The following is a 19,603-nucleotide window of genomic DNA, read 5'->3' as shown; positions in this document are numbered from 1 at the left end:
CAAATACAAAAAACAGGTGTAAGATCAGTCCTGGCAATCAAGTGTGCTTCTAGGAAACACACATTCAATTGATCAAACAGAATTGAAGTCACTAGAAAAAGTTAATTAGTTAACTTAGGTCATGGTGAAAAGGGGGAACATTTTTAGTGCCCTGATTTTTCTATTGAGTTGTGGGCTTTGTATGTTTATTGAATCCTGCATACCATTCTTTAAGCTTTGTGTTCAGGTCATTCCTCCAAACCAAATATTTGAGACTTCTCTTTCACATTAAATCAACCCTCTAGAGTGTGCTTTAGTATTTCGGCTTATTTAATCTTAAGGACAAAGGTTAATTTTAAAGTGTGTTGTTGGGACTTCCCTGGCGGTCCAGTGGTTGGGACTTTGCCTTCCAGTGCAGGGGGTGCGGGTTCGATCCCTGGTGGGGCAGCTGGGATCCCACATGCCTCATGGCCAAAAAACCAAAACAAAAAACAGAAGCAATATTGTAACAAATTCAATAAAGACTTTAAAAAAAATGGCCCACATCAAAAAAAAATCTTAAAAAAAAATTAGGTAAGTTCTATCTAAAAAAAAAAAAATAATAAAGTGTGTTTTTGAACTTTGGTGGCTGACCAGGGCCAAGATGTGCCTTCTCAGTAGGGCCCGGAGCCCCGAGGTTATTTAATGAACTCAGTTTGTGGTGCCCTCATTCATAGCAAGATGCACAAGGATCTTACATCTGTCACCATCCTGGTCTTGGTTGACCACTGCAGCAGTGAATCACCTTGAGTAGTTCACCTTGTCTTCAGGTTGCAGACTTTTCATGTTTAACTGCATTGACTGTTTGAAAGCTACCTTGTAAATAATGATACACAACTGCAATAATCCAAGTCCCCTAAGGACATGCCACATTCACACCTTGGTCTGCCCACCATCAGTCGATGAAGTCCATTTCTAAATATTACCCGAACATTCATCATTCACTCCACAGCTACTGATTGAGCTGTTTTGTGCCAGGCACCTGCTGTGCATCAGATACTGTGCTGAGTGTTTGTTTTTTTTAAAAAAATTTATTTATTTTTGGCTGCATTGGGTCTTTGTTGCAGTGCACGGGCTTCTCATTGCGGTGGCTTCTCGTGTTGTGGAGCATGGGCTCTAGGCGCATGGGCTTCAGTAGTTGTGGCATGCAGGCTCAGTAGTTGTAGCTCGTGGGCTCTAGAGCACGGGCTCAGTAGTTGTGGCACACGGGCTTAGTTACTCCCCGGCATGTGGGATCTTCCCGGACCAGGGCTCGAACCCGTGTCCCCTGCATTGGCAGGCGGATTCTTAACCACTGCGCCACCAGGGAAGTCCCCTGTGCTGAGTGTTGTGCAGACAATTTAGCAGTCCTGTTCTCAAGATGCTGCCAGCTTGTTGGGGAACTCAGGAAGAATAAAAGAAAATGACCAGCAGGAGACTAAGGAAATCATTTCAATGTATAGTCTTTCTTTTTTATTATGAAAGCATTGCATAAGGCTTTGTGGAAAATTGGGAAACTACAAGAAAGTTTGAAGAAGAAAAAAGTCATCCACCATTCTATCACCCAAGGATAACCACCATTGTTTTCATGTTCCCTGTCTTTTAAAAATGGCTTCTAAAAACAAGCAAAACAGAGAGATCTGTCCAGTAAAAGAGGGCTTTCAGGTGCAGTTTGATGGGGAGAAGGAAGAGAGGCCCTGGGAAAAGTGCAGCGTTTCTATCGCTGGGGCTGTGACACGGAGCATAGCAGCCTTAGGGAGGGGTGTTTGGGATTCCTCAGGAAGGAGGCACTGGGAGCAAAACCAGAGCTGCTTTGACCGTAGATTTCTCTCTGAATAGTTTCCGGGTACAAGTGTGGTGGGTTCTGACGGTTTGTAGGGCGGTAGTTGGCATCCCAGATGCTTTTCTCAGACACTGATTTCACTTATCTATTCTACCAGCGTAAGGCAGAGCCTACCCTCCAGGACAGGATGTGAGGGATGATATACAAATTACATTGTGTCCACTGCTTGCCCAGGGTTTAAGTCTGGGAGAATTCATAGCAGGAGAAACAAGGAAAGAAACAGTGTTATTTTTCAGGGTCATTTATGTACTAGCACTTGTTTTGATATATTGTCCCATTTAATTTCCATCGCCAATGTTTGAGGAAGGAATTTTCCTCATTTTTTATAGTTGAGATTTAGAAGATGGAGTCGGGGGCTAAGGTGCCGGTCTGTGTTACACAGTGTTTCATAGTAAGTGGCAGTGGCGCATCCGGGCTTTGGCACTGGAGGCCTGGGTTCCATCCTACCAGTGTGACCTCAGGTCATTTCTCAACCTCTTTCTTACTGTTTAAAAAGGGGACAGTGCTGATGCTTAGCTCACAAGGTTATTGTCAAGATGAGATGAGACAGTGTATGTAACGTCCTTCTCAGAGGTGGGATTTAGTACTGATAGATGGGAGCACTTAGGATGGCAGTGGGGTGGCAGCAGGCACAGTGCCTGGCACATAATAGATGTCCAAGAGATGCCAGTTACCCGTCCTTCTTCTTTTTTTTTTTTTTTAAATGTTGAGTTTCTTTAGGAGTTTTTGTTTAAATTCCTCTACTTTTTTTTTTTTTTTAATTTTTTTATTTATTATTTATGGGTGTGTTGGGTCTTTGTTTCTGTGCGAGGGCTTTCTCTAGTTGCGGCAAGTGGGGGCCACTCCTCATCGCGGTGCGCGGGCCTCTCATTATCGCGGCCTCTCTTGTTGCGGAGCACAGGCTCCAGATGCGCAGGCTCGGTAATTGCGGCTCACGGGCCTAGTTGCTCCGCGGCATATGGGATCTTCCCAGACCGGGACTCGAACCCGTGTCCCCTGCATTGGCAGGCAGACTCTCAACCACTGCGCCACCAGGGAAGCCCCGTCCTTCCTTCTTACAAGCCCTCTCAGCTTTTCAGTTTTCCTAGTATCTTTCCCTCCGATTTTTAAAGACCCTGATGGAAAGATACATTTCACTTGGGTTGTAAGGGTGGGTTCTTGGATTTATAAAATCAATTTCATCTGCATTACACAGGAAAATCCCATCTCATCAGTAGTTGTCTTTGAAAGGTCATCCTGAACATTTCCCCCTGGGTATCAGGTGAGGAGAGGTTAGGGGTAGGAAAGCTAAGAGCTCAGATGGAGGAAAGGGGAGTGGACAGAGGAAGGAATCAACTTGGGTATTTTCTCAGCTTAATTTGCTGCCTGCCAGCCTCAGCCAGGTGTGGCTGGGATTTGTAACAGTGAGCTGAGGTTAAGAGGGCAGGACAGGAACTTGTGTGGGACACATTTGGTTCTCCTTGCATACTCATGCTTCTTCATTCACATGTTCAATCAACAAACAGTTGGTTGAAACTGTCCTGTGTTCAGGGCACTCTCAGTCCTTGGGATTCAAAGGGAGGATCTGTTTTCATGAGCGTGAGCCAGGTTGATAGATGAGTGACAGAAAATTACAAGTCAAGTTTTAAGTGCCAGGATAGAGGGAAGCTGGGGGAGCTTTGTCAAAACATCTTAAAATTATTTTTCTGTGTTTGCTTCTTCTGTTAAACCTTGAAGGCTGGGGCTGTGTCTTTTTTGATTTTGCAATCCCAGAACCTAATCTGAAATGCATCCCTGAATAAATATGTGTAAGTTCAAAGCTGGCACAGGGATAAAATAGTTTATAAATGGTGTGTTTCAACTATCTGTATATTTGTGGAAATCTCAACCCTATAAATGGAGACATCTGATAAGTCCTTGACTTATTGGTAGTTCTTTTCTTAGAAGGCAAAAGATGGAAATTGTGACTAACTGATTCATACCGAGAACTTTGGGTGAAAGTGGCTATTTCGTCTTGGGGTTTTGCCATGATGGAAGAGAATCTTTTGGCCTGAATTTTTAGGAAGAGATTTCACAAAGTTCAGAGAACAGATAGTGTACCTCCAAGGCCGGCAGAACTATAAAAAGGAGTATGGCTTCATCCAGATAGGTAGGGAGCTCCAAGAAACAAAAGTTGTGATTGTAGGATTTCAAATCCCGCTGATAAGGAAAAATGAGGCCCGCTTCTGAAGAAGTCAGCACAGCTGTTAAAGGCCATTGCAGAAAAAGGCAGATTTTAAAAAAATAACAGCTTTATTGATATATAATTCACATATCATATAATTAGCCCATTTAAAGTATATGGTTCAATGGTTTTTAGTGTATTCACAGCTATGTGCAACCATCACCACAATTTTAGAACATTTTCATCACCTCAAAAAGAAACCTCATGCCCTTTAGCTCTCGCCCCTCCCATCCCCCCAGACCTAAGCAACCACTAATCTACTTTCTGTTTCTACAGATCTGCCTATTTTGCATATTTTATATAAATGGAATCATATAGTATATGGTCTTTTGTGACTGACTTCTTTCACTGACCGTAATGTTTTCAGGGTTCATCCACATTGTAGCATGAATCAGTACTTTATTTTTATTGCTGAGTAATATTCCATTGTATGGATATATAACACTTTGTTTATCCATCAGTTGATGGACATTTGGGTTGTTTTCACTTTCTGGGTATTAAGAATAATGCTGCTGTTCATGTGTAAGCTTTTGTGTGCACATGTGTTTTCATTTCTTTTGGGTCTATACCTAGGAGTGGAATTTCTGGTCATATGGTAACTCTATGTTTAACCTTTTGAGGAATTGCCAGACTGTTTTCCAAAGTAGCTGTACCCTTTTACATTCCCACCAGCAGTGTATGAAGGTTCCAGTTTGCCCACAGCCTTGCCAACACTTGTTTCTATACTGTTTGGCTTTTTTATTTTGGTGATCCTAATGGGTGTGCAGTGGTATCTCACTGTGGATTTGATTTACATTTCTTTAATGACATGATGTTGAGAATCTTTCATGTTTTTATTGGTCATTTGTATATCTTCTTTGGAGAAATGTCTATTCAGATCCTCGGCCCATTTTATAATTGAGTTGTCCTTTTATTATTGAGTTGTAAGAGTTCTTTATATACTCTAGACACACATCTTCTATCAGCTATATGATTTGCAAAATTTTTCTCCTATTCTATGGTCTGTCTTTTTACTTTCATAGGAAGCCAGGTTTTAAGCGGTATATAAAAGAGAAAAGGGCACATAATAAGCATGAAAACAAAATAGGCTGAGTGACTACAAGTGTTTTAGAAAGGTTATAACTAGGATGACCTGTGGCTTGTAGGAAAAATTTAAAAATTACCACGATGATTTAAAAAAGCTTTTTAGAAGTAGAATACATATCAAATGCACAGATCGTAAAGATACAGGTCAATTAGTTATCAGAAAATGAATACACGTGTGTAACCACTATGCAGGGTCGAGAAAGAGAGCAGACCCCCAGAAGCCTTCTCATACATCTTTGCAATCACTAGCCCTCTTTCTTCCTCAAAGGTAAGTGCTCTTTTGACTTCTAACACCAGAGATTGGTTTTTACATATTTTTGAAATTTGTACAAATGGCATTATACAGCATGTTTTCATATGTACTGGGTTTCTTTTGCTTAACATGTAAAATTTATCCGTATGTTACTTGTAACTGTAGTTCCTTTTCCTTGCTCTATAGTTTTCAATTATATGAATGTACAACTATATATTCTACTTTTTTATTGAGGTATAGTTGATTTACAAGGTTGTGTTAGTTTCAGGTGTACAGCAAAGTAATTCAGTTACACACACACACACACACACACACATACATATTCTTTTTCAGATTCTTTTCTAATGTAGGTTATTACACAATATTGAGTATAGTTCCCTGTGCTATGCAGTAGGTCCTTGTTGTTTATCTATTTTATATTTTGTTTATGGTTTCTGTACTTCCAAAAATACATATTGGGCTTCCAGTTCCCATAGGGTCGTGGCATTCCTGGTGCTGGGGGCACAAAGGTTAGTGTCAAGTTCACAGTTTAGATGATCAGCTTGAAGGAAGTATTCTTAGTGCATTTTTTTGCCCATATATATATTTTTAAATTAACTTTTTATTGAAGTGTAGTTCATTTATAATGTTGTGTTAGTTTCAGGTGTACAGCAAAGTGATTCAGCCATATCTAGCTAGCTAGCTAGCTAGCTAGCTAGATAGGTAGATAAAGATATCTACCTGTATATATGTTCTTTTTCAGATTCTTTTCCATTGTAGGTTATTACAAGGTAGTGAATATAGTTCCCTGTGCTATACAGTAGGTTCTTCTTGTTTAATCTATGTTATATACAGTAGTGTATATATGTTAATCCCAAATTTCACCCCCTTTCCCCTTTGGTAACCGTAAGTTTGTTTATGTCTGTGAGTCTGTTTCTGTTTTGTAAATAAGTTCATTTGTATCATTTTTTTAGATTCCACATATAAGTTATGTCATATGATACTTGTCTTTCTCTGTCTGACTTACTTCATTTAGTATGATAATCTCTAGGTCCATCCATGTTGCTGCAGATTTTGCGCATATTTTTTGAAGGGCTCAATTGTGGGAGAAACAGACTGATAAGCAAGTAATTGCCAGATGTAGGCAGAGTGCCTGTAAAGCTGGTTGTGAAATGCTTTGTGACGCTAGGTTGGAGAGTGGGGAAGAAGACTTCTTTGAGGAGGTGGTGTTGCTTCTCAAATCTGCACAGACTAAGGGGAAGTGGATAGGTTGGGGAGGGCAGGTAGGTGCTGGGGCTTGTGTGTAAGAACATTTCTACTCTACAGAGTAAAATGATTATGAAAAAGCTTTCTAGAAGTGGGAAGATGTTGCCACTGTTTGGCTTCATAGTGGAAAGCTTTGCATATCATGCTGAGGAGTTGGGACTTTATCTTACAGGTAGGAGGAGCTCTGGAAGGATTTTAAATGTCCAGGAAGCAGAATGGTCAGATTTGCATTTAAAACATTTGCTAATACATAATGTGGAAAATAAAAAATACTAATCTGAACTTAGGGAAACAGGAAATTCTTAGAAGAGTGAAGGTAGGGATTACCTGGACCAGAAGGCCAAGGAAAGTAACAGATTTTAGAGGGATTTAGGACAGACTAAAACAGGTCATTCTGTGCTAATCTTGTTTTCTTTTTTTTTTTTTTTTAATTTTTTATTTATTTATTTATATTTATTTTTGGCTGTGTTGGGTCTTCGTTTCTGTGCGAGGGCTTTCTCTAGTTGCGGCGACTGGGGGCCACTCTTCATCGCGGTGCGCGGGCCTCTCACTGTCGCGCCCTCTCGTTGCCGAGCACAGGCTCCAGACGCGCAGGCTCAGCAGTTGTGGCTCACGGGCCTAGTTGCTCCGCGGCATGTGGGATCTTCCCAGACCAGGGCTCGAACCCGTGTTCCCTGCATTGGCAGGCAGATTCTCAACCTGCACCACCAGGGAAGCCCCTTGTTTTCTTTTTAAAATAGATTTCAAGAAGGTTCGATAGGTATTAGTCAAGGGACTGCTGTCTTTTGCTTTCAACAGAGTGTTTAGTTTAACAAAATGCTGTCCTTATGAAGAAGATGGAAAATACTGAGTGGGTATTTGGTGGGTTTGTAGCTCGTTGAATAAGTATACTTAAAAAATGGTAGATTTAGTGGATTTGCATCAGCTGGGAGGGAAGCTTTTCCTCCGGTGCTGTTGGACTCTGTACTTGACTTCTGTTAGTTACAACTTTCATCTTTGACTGAAATGGTTTTCTTGTTGACAAATTTACTCGTGAAGTAAAATTAGAAAGGTTAAGGTAATGTAGTAGTTGACAGAATCAAGGTTTTAAAGTATGCGTGTTCAAAGAAGTGAAATTGCTGGGAGGAGGGTAGAAATTTTATCTTTTAATGTTTCAAGCACAATATACATAAGTATATAAACATATACAGTGTAAGTACATAGACATATACAGTATATCTGTGCTATTAAAGTTTCATGGAGAATGATTAAGAAAAATGTCTAAAAAGTCTCCTTTGGGAATGATAGCGAAAAAAGGTTGAGAAGCAACACTGCTTTAAAAAGCACTTGAGGTTTGGAATGGTGAGCAGAATCTTACAGTGATGGATGGGTAGATGAAAGAGCTTGCAGTTTTTAGAGAATCATTGTTTATAACTTTGATAACATCTATGCCAAATGAATACAATGCAATCTCTTTTTTTACTTTTGGTATTGGGGAGAAAGGCAGATAACAAAAAAAAAAAAAAAAAAAATCTTACAGTGAGGTAGAGATACGAGAAAATTTCTACATTTAGGATCAGAAACCAAAGACCTCACTAGAGGATGGGAATATTTCATGATTTATATGTTTATGTGAAGGGAGAAAAATTAGAGTTAAGTTTCTTTGTTAATTTTATTTGACCCTAAACTCAGTATAAGTTGAGCCCACAGGGTAGATATGATAAGAGAATAGTTAATGCCAGCCTTATGCTTCATTTGTAAAAAACAGATGTTATGAGTTCAGAGTGTTCTGTTGTACTCCAAACTGGCCGGAACCTAATCTGGAAATGGGAAAAACTTGAGCATCCAGAGGGTGACCAGGAAGATGAGAGGTCTCGAAACCAGGTTGAGAAATGTACAACCAGAACAGCAACTGGCTTATTGCTTAAATATACCATGATGACTGCAAGAATTTGTGGCATGAATCCACAAACATAATTAAGTTGGGCAAGGCTGTATCATTAATAAATTAATTAAATCAGTGTTTATTGAGTGCCTGTTCTCTGCCAGGCATTGTTTTAGGCATTGGGGACCCAGCACCCAGCAAAATGGACAAAATACCTGCACTTGTGGAATTTGTAGTTTAATGAGTGGAGAGAGACAGTAAACAAGATATGCTTGTAAAATAGACCTAGTGTGTAAGATAGTGTGTTAGATATTGACAAGTGCTAAAGTAGAAAAGTAAGAGAAGAAGAAGGATATGAAATATTGGGGAGTGGTAGAAATTTTAGAGAAGTCAGGCTAGAGAAGGCCTTATTGGGAAGATGATTAAAAGGAAAAACTTTATATATCATAGTATAACAAGCATACAGAAAAGGGCAGAAAGCACAAGTATATGGTGAGATGAATTTTTACAAAGTGAGTACACTGGTGTAGTCAATGCTCAGATTAAGAGCAGACTATTATATTACTGGTCCCTCAGAAGGCCTGGTTACCCCTTCCCAGTCAAAGCACTACCCACTGACTACTAACACCATGGCTTAGTTTTTTTTTGGCCAGTTTCTGAGCTTGATTTTACTGTGATCATGCATAATCTATTCTTTTGTTTCTGGCTTCTTTCACTCAACATTGTGTTTGTGAGACACATCCATGGTCTTACAAGTATTTGCAGTTCATTTATTTTGGTTGCTGCAGAGCATTCCATTGTATGATGATACCACAGTTGTTTCCTGTCTTTGGCTAGTGAATCGTGCTGCCATGAATATTCCCGTATATGTCTTTTGTCAAGACATCTATGGGGGATATAATTAGGAGTAGAATTGTTGGGTCATGGGGTATGTGTATATTCACTTTAGTAGATACTGAGAAACAGTTTTTCCAAAGTTTATATGTCCATCAGCAGCATAGGAGAGCTCCACATTCTTGACAACACGTGGTATTTACTGCCATTTAACTTGAGCTGTTCTGGTGGGTGTGTAGAAGTATTCTATTGTGGCTTTAATTTGCATTTCCCTGAAGACTAATGCAGTTGAGGACTTTTTCATGTGTTTATTGGCCATTTTGATATCCCTCTTGGGGGTGATGGAAACAATCTGTGTCTTCCTCATGCTGGTGAGAATGAATAGGGACACATTTTAAGAGTAAGGCTGACAGGTTTTGCTCATGGTCTAGAAGTGGGGTGTGAGAGAGGAGTCGGGAATGCCATTAGGTTTTATTTATTTTTACTTTTTGCCTGAGCAGCTGGAAGGAGGGGAGTTGGGATGTTGGAGATGGGAAAGGCAAAGAAGATCTGGAGCAGTGGTACCTAGACTTTGGCATTTTACACATGTAATTATGATCTTTTTTTTTTTTTTTTTTTAGCGTTTTGTAAAGAAAGGCCATTTGTATACCACAAGAATAGGAAGGACATAATTTCAGAATAAAGGGCAACCCTTTAAATGAGATAAATTTAGCTTTATGTAAGACTCATGAGCAAGCTTTTTTCCTCATTTCTCTGAGGACCTACAGATGCAGGTATTGTTTTGCAGACCAGCTTTGGGAATCACTGACCTGTGGTATTATGTACGCATCCCTTGATTTTGACACTGTTAATAAATGAGCATCATATCTGTCCTTAAACTTGCAGTAAGATAGACTGAAGTTAGAGTCTAAATATGAGAAACCATAAAAAACATCATAGTAGGCCATGTGTCATTTCTAGCCCAGAAAGACTTCATTTCTTAAAGAAAAAAAAAAAAAAAAGAGAACACCAGATGCATCCAAAGGACACATATGGCACATGCGTAATCATAGTAAAGCTCGGTACTCATCTTAGTAACTTCTTTGCCGATAGGCTCTATGAAATTATTGTTTCAAAGATTTTGTTTTGAAGTAGCCAAGCTCCAAGTTTCCTAGTTTTTTTTTTTTTTTTAAGCAAATTGATTTGCCTGTCCTTAGGGAATCGTAGAGTTATGTTTTAACTTTTCTGTATTCCCATTCTTCCCACCACCAGTGTTAAAGCTAAGTGAGCTGTAAAGTATTTGATGAAAGCAGTTCGAGGCAGCGGGAGGGAAAGTGGTCCTGCAGTAACAGAGGTGAAGCTAGCCTCTGTGCCCGTGCCCCAGAGCTAGGTTGGCACGAACTTTAGTAGGCTGTCTCGAATCTCGTGCTTTCCTTTGAATTGAATACCCACTTTCTATTTGGCAGAGCATTGAGACGCCTTGTGAATAGTATCAGTGTCGTTAATTGGCTTCGGAAGTGTGTAAGTGATCTTTTATATGAAAGTTTTGCCTTTGAGTATTACCTGAGAAAGATTTTGTGCCGTCAGATATACAGAGTAATTTGATTATTCAGAGATATCGAATGTCCTTTGTGAGATCCTGCGGCCATCTTAAAGAACAGTATTAATAACAACTGATTACATTTCCCCTCTTTGCTAATTGATTTTATGGGACGTAATGTCTTTCTACCAAGAAGAGAATTTTAACATGCATAATCACTTCTCACCATTTCCAGTCTGCTTTTGGCGTTAGGTAATAGTGTCATATTTTAGTTCGCTGATGTGTCTGTGGTTTTAACGTGGTTATCTTGCCCTGAGGGATGGGAGAACGTAAGTGAAAAGTTCATTGCCGCCTTGTGAATTAAGTTGTGCCTTGGCACAGAGTGCTGATCGCTTTGGCATTCAAACACAGCATTAGATCACCTTGTCTACAGTTTGGAAACGTTCTCAAAGTGCTACCTAACCCTACAGGATTCTCCATAAACTTGAGCTGCTATAGGAAGTGATGTTTATTGTATCTCGTTCTCTACCTTGCCCAGTTACTGTCATCAGACTCCTTATTGATAGAAAATTAGTTAGGCAAAAATCATTTTCTTCTTTTTGTGTGGCAGAGGTGATGAAATTTAGGAGAAAATACATACAAGGAAAGGTTGGAGGTGTTGATTGTGGATTTGAGCCCTGGCTCAAAACAAAGAACTTTTGACTTACAGTGGAATGTTCTGTGGATTAGTCGTGTCTTTCAGTCTTAGCTCTTGTATGGGGAAATAATGAAAGGAATATGTGCCACATGAATTGGTCAGGGTTTTTAGTTACAGATACTCAGATCTATTCTAGTTATTATTGTAAGCAGAAAGGGATTGATTAAGGCTGCTAGGTAACTCAGAAAATCATCAGGAGAGCTGAAGAAAGAGACTGGGAGTGGTTGGCTATGAGTACCGCACTGTGGAACCTGCCCTCCCAGGAGCTGCAGCCCTTGCTTGGGTCAGGATGCTTTAGATGGGAAGCCAGAGCCAAGATCACTCTGCTTTTGTCTGTGAGCAAAGTGGGTGCCGCACACCCTACCACCCACCTTGCTTCTTTCCCCACGTAACTCTGAGACTCCATTCTGAAGGAGTCCCGTGTGGTGTGTCTGGTTGGTGGTACTGTTACTGACTTGAGTCCTTGGACTCTTTAATCAGTAGAAGTTGAAAAGAGGACAGATGAGAAGTTCAGGCAAGGCTTTATTGGGACTCTTGTTGTGAGGGAGCAGAAACAAGTAACAGGTTCCCTTGGTCACTCTCCAAGGAGGGCAGGCTGGTTCCTTAAATGGGGTGAGGGTCGGGGGATGAGGGTAGGGGTGGAGCCGTGGGTCGGGCCAGAGGTGGTCTGCCCACCCCTTTGGTGGTACTGTGTGCAGGGATCATGTGCAGTGCCCTGCTTTCGCTCCCTGTATTTTGTTGCTGGAGGAGACGTTTGTCCAGGTGTAAGTATATCCCAGAGGAAGGCAGGAAACAATGCTCCCAGCCGAGGTTTGTTTATTTGCTTTTTAAAATTCTCCAGTGAGAAGGTGGGCTTTACACAGCAGGGAACTCTTAATTAAACTGTGGAGAGAATGGACCAAGGATTTTCGGCCCTCCTGAATAAACAGCTGCTCGTTACAGCACCTATTTTTTTTTTTATACATTTATTTATTTATTTTATTTATGGCTGTGTTGGGTCTTCTTTGCTGCACGCAGGCTTTCTCTAGTTGTGGAGAGCGGGGTCTACTCTTTGTTGTGGTACGTGGCTTCTTATCGCAGTGGCTTCTCTTGTTGCGGAGCACGGGCTCTAGGCACGCAGGCTTCAGTAGTTGTGGCACGTGGGCTCAGTAGTTGTGGCTCGCGGGCTCTAGAGTGCAGGCTCAGTAGTTGTGGCTCATGGGCTTAGTTGCTCCGCAGCATGTGGGATCTTCCTGGACCAGGGCTTGAACCTGTGTCCCCTGCATTGGCAGGCGGATTCTTAACCACTGCGCCACCAGGGAAGCCCTACAGTGCCTATTTGAAATAACGTCATAGCAGCTACACTAATGGGTTACAGGTAACTTTTAAGGAAGCCTACTATTTAAAAACATACTTTAAAAAATTGGGGGTAGTGGTTCATAAAGAATATTTAAAACTCTGGCAGTTTCATGCTTGTGTTACTTTAGAATTTCTATATTAGTCTGGTCTAATAAGAGTATGTAGATAATAAAGTTGAGACGAGAATATCATCTTTTTGCACATTCTTTTGCCCTTGGTGAGCTAGTCAAGGCCCATTCTTGTGGATCTTTTGATCAGAGAGGGAGAGTGGTGATTTTATGCATGGGTCGATATGAATTGATACTGTTACTAGAGGAACAAATTAAAGTGTATGGATCTGTGATGGTGGGTTAGCAGAATCACAAAGGGTATATAGGGTTTCCTATAACCCTATGTCAAAAAGTATTATACTTTTTGATATAGAGTTATTTACCAGAAGTTTTTTTCTGAAGTGGACTTATCCCTAGAGGGGACTTAGAAATCATTTGGTTCAAACCCTAGTTTTATAGTTAAGAAAATCGTGTGACGTGATTTGCTCAAGGTTACAGGGCTGGTTGGTGGGGAGACCTCCTGATTTCACAGTCCAGTCTTTTCCCATTAAACCCTAGAAGAGCAGAGGTTTCACCACAGTGGGAAAAGCTCAGTGCCTTTTGAGTGTCCGTCCTGAGATTTAAGTCCTGACTTGTAGTTGGGCCATCTCAGTGGGGTTGTTGGTTGGATAACACTGGTGCTTTTTTTATGTGTCAAATGAATACTTGGAAATTTCTTCTTGAGTTTTGAGGAGTATGAATCATAGAAGTAAGAATTTTGTTAGAACAACCCTTGTGGGTGTGGAGGGGAACGCACAATGAGCATGCCTAATTGAAGATGTAAGTTTCACTTGGTAGACTAAGCTGCAAAAATGAAGGGGGTTTACACACGGCTCTCTTTTATTTACTCTTCTGGGCTGTTCATATGTTTGCTCATACACAGAACTTTTTCTCTTAAGGCATGTGTTATTACATGCATAATAAGTACGAGGTAAAAATTACTAGGAAAATTAAATCTGGTTCACTTCTCATCTCCTTCAAGTCTTGGCTCAGAGCTGTTTTTGTAGTGAGTCTTACCCCGACCCATTCTGTTTAAGAGTGCAACCCATCTTCCCTCCATTTATTCCTGAATCCCCTTATTCTTCCATCCTGGCCTTTTTCTTTTTAATAGCACAGATCCCCTCTAATATTATATGTGTATATCCCATATAATTTGTCTATATATTATGTTTATTGCCTATTATGTATCTTCTCCATTAGACTACAGGCTCCACAAAGGCAGACTTTTGTCAGTTTGTTTGTATATCCCCAGCAAGAAGAATAAATAATGCCTGGTCCATAGTACGTATTCAATATATATATGTTGAATGAATGAACTTGGCAAAAGCAGCTACTCTTTAGGATTCCTACTAGTAAAATGACAGATTCTCAATCCCAGTGATTATTTTATTTGTGAACTCGTTGGGGATGGCAACATCTTCAGTTGGTATATAAAGAAAATAAATTGTTTTAAGTGTGTGAGTTGTGTTACATACAGTGTTCTGGAACCTCCTTGCTTATTTGGCAATAAACAAGGAGTTTGGACTCAGATGAAAAAAATCATTACAGTTTCAGCTTGAATCAGTGGAACAAATTCTTTAGATTTTAGAATCTAGATAACTAAATGATAAAAATGCACACAGAGCTTCTCAAATATAGACTTGGACAGTAGCTGGTTTTAAATGTAATTGACTTAAAAGGTTTTCATTTTCAACATTGAGGCCAAAAAAAAAAAAAGGGCAGGTTTCAGAGTCTTGGGGTACTGAGGCAATAGGGGAGGGAAGAGGAGGGAATTAGAAGTCTCTGCAGAGTGGAAGATGCTTTGGTAGAGTCATCCAGCTGTGAAAGTACATTTCTGGACTTTTTTGGAAAAGCTGAAACACGAGACAAGGAGATACATTTCGTGCAGATAAAGTCTAGACTGTTCTGAAATTGTCACTTCGCTATGCTGGTGGTAGCCTCCTAGGAAGTTCTAGGACATAATGTAGTTTATAAATGCTCATTTTTATTATTTAAAGAGATATTTGACTTTAGAAATTCAAGGGGAATAAAGATGATGCTTTATTAGGAAGATGTTAAGAAACCTAGAAAATACCTTAGAAATCAAGTATTCTGACTTTTTATATAAGCTTAAGCCCAAAGCTTAAATGATTTGCCCAATATCACACAACTTATGAATGGCAGAATTGGTACAAATTTTTTCACAAATTTTCACTGAAGTATCCTTAATAGGAGAGGAGTGTATAAACCTGTCTTTGGAGGTAACCTAGGGAGCAATTATGAATTTGTTTAGAGATTTATATTTTATCTTAAAAATTTCAAAAATTTATGCAGATATTTTATCTTATTCAAATTATTTATGTCCTCTTTTTATGTGTGTAGGCATTTTTTTTTTTTTTTTTTTGCAAAAATGTGCTTATTTGAGGAATCGTCATTTGGAATTTGAGGAAATGAACAGAATGAAAGAACACCTTAGGTTATTACTGTCTTAGAAGTGTTAAAAAAATCAGAGTTTTAAAGAAAACTACAACAGGGAAATAGCTCTACTTGATCTGTTCTGAAGGTAAATATATTGGGGAAACTAATTACAGTGCAGTGAAAATATTTAGAAAATATTTTAAACCTCAACTTGAGAAGATAGGGTTGCTATTTTTGTCATTTCAACATTCTGTGTAAATGAAGTAAGATATGATTGGTATCTTTTTGCTAAAGATACTGGTTTGGAAGGGATCAGTTTTAAAAAAGAGAGAGAGATGATTTGTATATATAATTTGTACATATTTTTTCCTGACCATAAAATTAGACTATACTTATATGGAGAAAGACAATCAACCCCACCCTATCCTTCCCCAGCAGGGAATACTCTGAAGGTTTTTACTTCTTGATCTTTTATGTTAATTGTTTCTTTTGTAACACATGGTTAAATGAGATACTTATTATGTGGTCCCTCGAGTCATAACTTGATTTTAATATGCTCCAAAATATTGTTTCTACAATTAATTAGAGAGCAGGATGTAAAAGGAAGAGCACTAGACTGGTGGTCAGGAGATTGTGATTTAATCTTATTGGTGAAGTGAGAGTTTCACAGTGATAATGGAGTATTGAGGTCCCTTGCAGCTCTAAGAGCTTATGAATCTATATTTGCTCGTAATATGCTTAGTGCCTCCAAACACACATTTTCTAAATTTAAATGTACAAAGAGTGTGCATATTTCAAGTTGTTCATTGTCTCCACACAAAAATTTCCTCAAGATGAATACTTTGGGAGTCAGTGCCCATTGGTTTAGTCTGGTCAGTGGGTTTTCCTATGTGACTCCAGAGGCATCATTATGCAAGAACTTGCTGAATGGTCACTGGTGGCTCATAGCAAGCTCTTCTCTGCTAAGCAGGGTGGATTCTGTGAGCCTCTTGGCAATTTTCAGACCACCTCCTAAGACATGAGGAACTTTCAAATTGGGCCTGCAATCTTAAGGAACTGGAACTTGGAGTCTATCTGAATTTTTATTGTCTGGTGTTTGCAGATTTTCCTTTGATTGCAGGTGTCAAGGTCGGGAGGCCCTTGTCCTTGTCTTGCCATGCTAGTATCACCTTGAAGGTGTGCTGTTGTGTGTGGTTTCAGTGGTCTGTGTCACACTAGCTAGTTTACTAGTGCTGGGTGGAGAGGATATTTCTATACCCTACAGAATTACTGGATTCATATCCCAGTCTGGCAGAGTTATATGTTTAGAAGTTCAAGAATGGTATCTGTTGGCAGGCATGACTTGGCAGATAGTGAGCGGCGAAGAAGTGCAGCTATGATGAAGATAACCAGGCCAGAGCCCCAGCTCCTCAAATAGCTACTATAGCGTAGTACCCAAGAGAGTCATTTTTCAGAAATCATGGCTCTGAAGTGAGAGATAGCTTTACGGCCCCTGAATTATTTTGTGATTTAGCTCTCATTTTTCACATCTTCTGGATTTGAAGTTTTGAAGAACTTGGCAGTGTGCTCAAACATGGTCTAGACAGAATAAGCCCAAGGTACCCCGTTAAAGACTGAGTTGAGGCTGAAGAAAGCCTTTATGCCTCTTTCATTTAACTAAGGTATGACAGTATTAGAGCAGATGGGGGGCTAGCATTTGAGCTTAAGTTGTGTGAAAACTTCAGCAGCCAATTGGCTGACTCTTAATGGTAAGACAGGAAGAACCACCCACGTTTTCCATTTTGGATTTGAGTCACAGAGAACAGGTTTCCTGCAGAAACCATTTGGCTTTAACAAGTGTACGGAAATTTCGTCTTTGATTAAATTGATGTTTTTATCTTCATTATACATGTGGTTCACATTAATTATTTCCCCTTTTCAATCCATAGGTTCAGTTTCAAATTTGAATCTCCTGTAGGACTGACTGTAAACTAATTTCCCAAGATTTTTGTATAAGAGATAGATGAAAAGGACTGTACTTTCAGGTAAGGATCGAGTTTTACTTTCTCTTAGTAATACACGGCTCCCTTGGCCGAAGTTTGGGGTTCCCCTACCCCCTTTCACATGAATAGAAGTATAGGTGAATTTTTTAAAAGGTGGCAAATTGAATTCTCCAGACAAGTTTCCACCTGTTTGGGATGACCTAAGAGGTGTCAGTGGGCTGGCTACTTAAAACAATTAGAGAAGCAATATGTGTTGACGATTGAAACACATGCACATGTTCATTCAAAATGGCTTATAAAACTGTAAGTTTTTTTTAGGGGAAGGAGATCATCTTTCTGATACCTACTACTTCCTGCCTATGATTGATTGATCAGTCTGTCATCTGTTTGTCTGTTTTCTGTTTTAAAGCTTAAAGACATGGATGGTTTTAAGATTAATTTTTCTATCTCTGTGGCATCCCAAAGTACTATAAGAGTTCTGGGCATGAGAAGATTACAGAAAAAAGATCTGTACTCAAAATAATTTGGATAGGGCTAGTATTTAGAAATGAGTTTTCTCTAGGAAGAAAGGGATCTGTGCAGACCAAAACCAAAACCAAAAGCAAAACCAAACACACAACCCCCCCCAACCCAATTTCGAAAAAACCACATGGCATAGGAAAAATTGTGCTGAGTTGGGATTGCCATAGTGTTTCTGGTTACAAATGAAAGTACACTTCCGAGAAGTAATAAATTGGCTTTTTAATCAGTTGCCTAATTTTCCTAATTGATTTTGAGGTATTGAACCACTTCTAAGTTAATTTTTGTACCTCTTTAGGATGGTTACTTCTCAAGTTTAAAATATGTAAAACTCAGCTTTAAGTTGTTGGCATCGTTTGAAGAGGGACAATGGCAATTGAGTGAATAATGCAAAACTCACTTAGTAATGCATTGTAGGATGGCTCTTGGTGCAGATTTAGTTTCCTAACTATATTACTAGTTAAAGGAATTATTTAGCAAAACATTAACACACCAACAAAGAGGCAGCTCAGTAGAGAGAAGCTGGCTTGGGATTTATAACAAGCTACAGATGATGTGTGGACATAATTTCTTTCCAGTGCATCCTGGGATCAGTCTTACTCAGACCTTTGTAGTAACTTAACTAATTTCCCTGCACCATTCTTTGTAAAGTTGGATCCCATTACTTTCTGCTTGAACACTTTAGGGCCTCCCTATTACCTATGGCAGTGGTTCTCAAACTTTTGGTCTCAGACACCTTTTATGCTGTTAAACATTATTAAAGCCCCAAGGGAACTTTTGTTGATTATATCTATCACTATTTATTCGAAATTAAAATGGAGAAAAGTTTAAAATGCAAGAATATACAAGCTTACGTTCCCTTCGTGCAGAGTGTTGACATCATCAAGTCATGCAGCTTCTGGAAAACACTTATGAGAGAATGAGAGTGAAAAAGGCAAACAGCAGCATGGTATTATTTTTAAAAGTTCAATTTATTGAGGTATAACTTATATACAGTGTAGTCCACCCTTTTTAACGTATAGTTCTCTGGATTTTGACAAATGCGCATGGCTCTGTAACCACAATGAAGATAAAGAACATTTCCATCACCCCAAAATGTTCCCCTACCCCTAGCCTCAACACCCTCTGACCTGTTTTCTAGCTCTGTGGTTTTGCTTTTGCTCGGATGTCATGTAAATGGAATTGTACAGTCTGTAACCTTTTGAATCTGGCTTCTTTCATTTAACACAGTGCATTTGAGATTCATCCATGCTGTTGTGTGTATCACTAATTTGTTCCCTTTAATGGCTATCTTACTCCAATGTATGAATATTTATATTCATCCATAGACAAACAGATGAATATGTTTGTCTATTTAACAGTTGGAAGACATTTGAATTGTTTCTAGTTTTTTTTTTAAATTATTTATTTTTTATTTATTTATTTATGGCTGTGTTGGGTCTTCGTTTCTGTGCGAGGGCTTTCTCCAGTTGCGGCAAGGGGGGGCCACTCTTCATCGCGGTGCGCGGGCCTCTCACTATTGCGGCCTCTCTTGTTGCGGAGCACAGGCCCCAGACGCGCAGGCTCAGTAGTTGTGGCTCACGGGCCTAGTTGTTCCGCGGCATGTGGGACCCTCCCAGACCAGGGCTCGAACCCGTGTCCCCTGCATTGGCAGGCAGATTCTCAACCACTGCGCCACCAGGGAAGCCCTGTTTCTAGTTTTTTGGTGGTGATGTGTCTTAGTATTATTATTAAAAT

The 19,603-nt window shown here is 39.6% G+C and overlaps 1 protein-coding gene across 5 annotated transcripts in view; it reads left to right on the top strand.

Moving 5' to 3' along the window:
* The window catches only part of SIPA1L1 (signal induced proliferation associated 1 like 1), a 376,440-nt gene that overhangs the window by 17,922 nt on the left and 338,915 nt on the right, over positions 1 to 19,603 (top strand). For 4 of the 5 annotated variants that reach the window (XM_082384319.1, XM_082384318.1, XM_082384317.1 and 1 more), the window contains exon 1: positions 17,321 to 17,389. The exons of the other annotated variant lie outside the window; for it this stretch is intronic. The gene's annotated coding sequence lies outside the window, so the exon portion shown is untranslated. Of the gene's footprint in view, positions 1 to 17,320; positions 17,390 to 19,603 lie in introns of those variants that run through there. 5 annotated transcript variants of the gene reach the window in all.

The sequence above is a fragment of the Balaenoptera borealis genome (genome assembly GCF_965194805.1).
Source record: "Balaenoptera borealis genome assembly, chromosome: 3".
Classification (NCBI taxonomy): domain Eukaryota; kingdom Metazoa; phylum Chordata; class Mammalia; order Artiodactyla; family Balaenopteridae; genus Balaenoptera; species Balaenoptera borealis.
This window is presented reverse-complemented; position numbering and strand designations above follow the sequence as displayed.